We start from the raw sequence: 6,117 nt of genomic DNA, 5'->3' as shown, positions 1-6,117 counted from the left end.
CGGCTCCAATCCATTTTTCATATCTCTCTGCTGGCTCACTCAGCTCTGTTAGTTTCTTGGGTTGGTGAAGCGTTACAGTGGTGGGAAGCTGGATGAGATGTCATATTCAGATGATAGGCTTTCATTTAGGGTGGGTAAATGGTAAGGGAGTAAGAGAATGGGAAAGGGGAAGGAAAGTACATAACGGAGACCTCTTTGGGCTAAATATGTGTGAGAGAGAGGCAATACAGGGGAAAAGGTAGAGAATAGTGCAGGGAAAGAAAGATATAAAGACTTGGTGGGGGAGAGATAATAGGAAAGAAAACCTAGAATGAGGATGAGAAGAGAAAACAAGGTGTAACAAAAGCCTTCTCGAAAGAGTAAGCTATTTAGAAAAAAACAAGTTTATTGAATTGGAAGCTGAAAGACAATGGTACAATAAAATATGTTAAAGAACTTTTATTTCTCTAAATTCAGGGAATGGGGTGTGCTAGTGTTTTTCACATGTAAATTGTAGGCTCAGTCCTCATGCTGGTAGGTGTAAGGGAAACTTCTAAAATGCTCTCCTTGTGCTGTACTGTCTCAATTGCGATCAAGATGTGCTTGAAGTGGAACTCCCTGGATCTAGAAAAGAGAAAGCAGAAAGTTATGTGTGAGGGGCCTCTGATTCTAATGTGTTTCTACTTTGGTCTGCTGGACTTGGACTTGATAACCTGATAGTGTTGCAGAGCTCATCTTTTTTTCTTGGGCTTGAGAGTTTTACTATCTTAGAACCAGTGACTACAGTAATTGCCAAACTCACTACAGGTGCCTTTAAGTACCTTTCAGTAACACTTTTTCGTTGCTTAGTTTAACAGATGGGGTTTATGACACTGTGTGAACATCCGAAATCCTCAGTGTGCTTGCTCTCAATGATGCTGTAGGCAGCTGTGTAGATTTTTTTTTTTTTTTTTTAGTGCAAGAACATCAAATATTCATATGAGAACATAAGAGGATCCATACTGGGTCAGACGAGTGGTCCATCTAGCCCAGTGTCCTGTCTTCTGGCAGTGGCCAGTGCCAGATGACTCAGGGGAATGAACAGAACAGGCCAATTATCAAGAGATCCATCCCCTGATGACTAGTCCTAGCTTCTGGTAGTCAGAAGTTAGGGACACCCAGGGCATGGAGTTGCAACCTGACCAGTCTTGGCTAATAGCCATTGATGGACCTATCCTCCGTGAATTTGTCTAATTCTTTCCCAAACCAATTATATTTTTGGCTTTCACAACATCTCCTGACAATGGGTTCCACAGGTTGACTGTGTGTTGTGTGAAGTACTTCCTTAGATTAGTTTTAAACTTGCCAGCTGTTAATTTCATCAGGTGACCCCACCTTTTTATGTTATGTGAAAGGATAAATAACGCTTCCCTATTCATTTTCTCCATAGCATCCATGATTTTACAAATCTCTACCATATCCCCCCTCAGCTTTCTGTTTTCTAAGCTGAACAGTCCCAGTCTTTTCAATCTCTCCTCAGAAAGAAACTGTTTTGCCTTGCCAATCATTTTTGTTGCCCTTGTCTGCACTGTTTCCTGTTCCAATACATCTTTTCTGAGAGAGGTGACCAGAACAGCACACGGTATTCAATATGTGGGGGGTACCATGGATTTATATAGTGGCATAATGATATATTCTGTCTTCTTATCTATCCCTTACATAAAATGTTACAAATCATTAGGAATCTGTTAAGAACTTTCTGTTGTCCTTTCCAGAGCTGTTTCAAGACCCAAATCTTGAGCAGCCAGTAGTGGTGCAGCGCTGGCTGTTTTGGGTGTTATGAGAGCCCTGTACCCTAGTGTGTCAGATATTTGAAGTTGATACTCACCTGGCTGCCTGTGGTAGGCAAGCTCTTGTTGTGTGCGGTTTAGGATTATATCCCGCATCTGAATCTGCCCAGGTGCAGGTCTGCCAACACAGAACCCCATTGAAGTCAAAGGGGATCTACTCACTCAGGTGCATGGATTGTGCCTAGATGGATCCAGTTGCAGGATCTAGCCACTAGAGTCTAGATATTTAACTATTTACTAGATAAGGGGCTTCAAGACATAGTGCAAAAAATGCTTGAGCCCAGTCTACAGGAGCACTTAAAACTGTTGCTAGTACCAGTGCTGAAAAATGGCATGATATTTTATAATGTAGCTGCATTCTTCCACAATGATTATAGATGCCATTTTATTTCCTGGCACAAGATTCTAATATTGTATTGGAGAGTAGGACTGAGGCCCTGATCCTGCAAACGTGTAGGTTATATCTGCGTTACAGTGCTTATGCCGGCCTAGCTCCCTCGGGTAGACGCAGCCTACATCAATAGACGTTTTTCTCCCTGAACAACATTAGCTACTGTGACAGAAGCCCTCTTTTACAGTGCAGAGAGGGAAGTGGGGAAGAAGAGTGGGAGTGAGTTTGTCAGCATAGGTATGATGATCAGGGGGGTGGGATTTTTTTTTCACACCCTGAATGACATAGCTATGTTGATATAACTTTTACATGTAGACCAAGCCTTAATTATATGCTTAAATTTATACATCTGAGTAATCCCATTAAACCAGCTGGAATTATTTACATGCATAAGTGTCTGCAGGATCAGGGCCTTACTTGTATTTGAATTCCTAAGAAAGCAGGAACTGTAACTATTGTTGGAAGAAACATCTGAATATTTTTGTTAAATTTAATTCTAGTAAATCACTTTCAAATTATCCAATTTTAAGTAATAACAGCTGTTGAAAGCTCAGATATACGTTTTAAAATTGATTACTTTTTAAGTGCTTTGTCTACAGTGATGTAAAAGTGTAGAACTTGCCTTTCAGTAATGTACAGGCCATTTCTTCCCCACATATTCATTGTAAGCTATAGATTGTCACGATGGTAGCTTCTTAGTTAATTATTATATATTTTTTTTATTATCTTTAAGACATGCTTGTTTAGCAACTTTCTTCTTTCTGATAGATGGAATGATTGGAATATCTCTTATATTGTGATGGAGTTTTCCTTTACCTCTCTTCTTTTACCATAGATGCTACTGAGTTTGGCCATTTTGAAACAGCCAGTACCAGATTGGATGTAAGGGGAAGGGGCAATCTCTTAGGCATGAAATAATCATGGAGTCTTTTTCATTTTTAGAGAGAATCCGTAATTATTCCTCCCCCCACTTTTCTACAGAGCCGTAACTTGCCTTTAGCAGTATTTTTGTTTTTTAACAATGCCTATTCTGTTAAATCAGCTTTACCAAAAACTTTTTCCAGCCAGTACCAGCAGCAGTAAGGTAGGGGGACTTGCTCCTTCCTATTCTGTTCGCTTCAGTAAGGTGTGAAGTTCAACACCCAGATGACACTAAAAAAGCCTTTTCCACAGTCCACACCTAACAGTTACAAGCCATGCAAAGCTGTGCATATCCTAAAGTTTTTAACTATGATTTAACCAGTCAGAGGTATGGTAACCGTAGCTAGTTACCAGTAACACCATTCAGTTTGTGTTCATACAGCAGCTTTTCTGCCATCATAGTTATTTGGGCATCCATATCTTCCACTTTGCCTTCCTATGGTTTTCCATGTATTCTGGGAAAACCTGGGCAGATATCTCATAGCTGGAGGGCATAAACACAGAATGGCAAGAGCAGCAGTACATGGCTCAGTGCACTCTGGTTGTGCTAATGTATGGAGAGGAAGATTAGCTAAATGGTTAGCCCGGACCTGCACTTTTCAGGATATAAAAATGAGATACTGACAGTGATTAAGATATCAAAAGAAAAGGTGCTGGAACAAATTGATGAATAGCAGCAAGGTACCAGGATTAGAGGCTATACATTCAGGAGTTCTGAAGAAACTTAATGAACTGCCAAGAAAAACCTGCCATTTCTAATCAAAATTAGCTGTTATACCAGAGAGCTGGACGGCAACACATCTTTAGAAAAGTTGCTAGGGGCAATCCAAGGAATTACAAAATAATAAACCTTATTTTGATACTAGCTAAATTGATAGGAATTATATTTAAAAATAGAATTAAAACAGATAGATAGGTATGATATGTAGACTAACCAGCACAACTTCTGCAAAGGAAAGTCATACTGTAGTCTGTTAGCATTTTTAGACATGTTGATATTGTGAATAATTGAATTTTCAAAATGCCTTTGACAAAGTCCCTCAGAAAAGGCTGTTAAAAAAGCTAAATAGTCATGGGGCGAAAGACAAAGTACAGTAATGGGTTAGAAGCTGGCTGTGGAACTAAAAAGTAGGAATGACTCACTCAGTTTTTACCATGGCAAAAGATTAATGGGTCCCAAGGAAATATTTTTTTACACTGATTTAGTTGTGGAAGTCACTACAACAAGATATTATAGAGGTCAAGAGTTTAGCAGGAATCCAAAAAGAATTAGATGTTTATATGGATAATGAGAACATCCACAGTTACATTCAGTAGGAAATAAAATAACAGAAGGGATGTAAACCTTCAGGTTTCAGGGCATAAGACAGCCTCTGACAATGGTTAGTAAGAAACTTCTCTATAGGCAGACTCTTTCGTAAGTGTATACTACAGGGTTTCTTGCATCTTCCTCTGAAGCAAGTGGCAGTGGCCACCAATCTGGTGGCAATTCCTTTGTTTCTTTCTAGTCCGATCCCTCTCCCACTTTCAGACTCCTGTCCCAACCCATTTTTTCCTTAGTTTCTGAGGCTCCTTGCTACTCTTCACAGGAGTCTATTCCAGACACAAGCACTCTTTCCAGAACATCAGGCTTAGGAGACGAGATAATCCCAGCTACTTTAGAAGAGAGTGGTCTAGAACCAAAGGCAGTCTTTCGGGGGTGATTTCCACAAGACCATCTGGTTCTCCAATTTATAATATGACTGCTGCTGTAACTAGCTGGGATGGACTAGTGTGTAGGTGATTGTCTCTGCCAGTTGCAGATTGTTGGCCTTGAAACACCTCCGATAAGTGGTTTCTAGAGGTGTCAGAAAGAGGGTATATACTGGATCTGCTTCGTTCCCTTTCTTCCAGATTTATCCATTTTTCTTCCTTCAAGAACCCTCAGAAACATGGGCAAAAGTAATTAGCTGTTCTTCGTCTCCTGCACTTTGGGTCCCAGCCCCAAAAAGGGAGCAAGATTTGTATTTGGATTTATTCTTGGTCAAGAAGAAATGAAGCAGCAACAGGGCAATAAACCTGAAGAATCTCAAAAAGTTCCTGAGGAAGTCCAGATTCAAAATGGAAATGCCAGAGTCACCCTGACTACAGAGAAGATTTTCTGTCCTCAGTTGACTTATAAGATGCAGACTTCCACGTCCCCATTCATCAGTATCATAACAGATTTCTTCATTTTGGCTTTCGACCTCATCATTTCCATTACAGATTGTTGCTCTTTAGCTCATCACTACCTCTGACTATTTACAAAGATGTTATCTTTGCAGTTGCCCTCAGGCAGAAAAGGGGTTCATCTCTGTCCACTGGTCATTGACCTGTTGGTAAGGGATTCACCCAGAAACAAAGCTGAACACGACATTCTGAGAACAGTCCCTATCATGGCAGGGAGTGGAAGCTGTGAATTGGGAAGGAAGCCACTTAGACACTTTCCCCTCCACAATGGTTAGCACACATGTTAATGAAAATCAACCAACATTTCCCATGATCTTTATTTCTCAGGAGAGACAAAACAGACTAATTTTATTGGTAAAGGTGGTCAGAATCCTCGAGGATGTTTCAGTCCACTCCCTGTTGTTTTGGGGATTTTTGTGTTGTGTGTGGACACACTAAGGTAAGCCCTAGTGTATTTGAGAGCTCACCAATCTTTTCTGCTGTCCTACTCTGCACATCCTATCCCTTTCTACCAGGAGAGTTCAGCTTCATTCAGAGCATAATAAACTGCCTAAAACCTTGTGAAGGTATTTCCTATAGCTGAGCTGGGCAGGATGGTGCTTATACTGATGCCAGGTTCAAAGGATGGGGAGCTAACACAGAGGTGAGGTCAGGGAACTTGGACTGCAGAGAGGAAACAGTATAAATTGGTTAAAACTCAGGGAAATTCATTATGGACTCAGAGCTCTCCTCCCATGGGTGAATAGCTCCCATGTCTTAATTGTGATGGACAACACCAATGCAGTGGCG

General features: G+C 40.6%; 1 protein-coding gene across 6 annotated transcripts in view; it reads left to right on the top strand.

The window, feature by feature from the left end:
• CELF1 (CUGBP Elav-like family member 1) overlaps positions 1-6,117 on the top strand; it is a 107,659-nt gene that overhangs the window by 847 nt on the left and 100,695 nt on the right. The window lies entirely within an intron of this gene.

This window comes from Natator depressus, chromosome 6 (assembly GCF_965152275.1).
Source record: "Natator depressus isolate rNatDep1 chromosome 6, rNatDep2.hap1, whole genome shotgun sequence".
Lineage (NCBI taxonomy): Eukaryota > Metazoa > Chordata > Testudines > Cheloniidae > Natator > Natator depressus.
Note: the sequence above shows the minus strand (reverse complement) of the source record. Positions and strands in the feature narration are given on the sequence as shown.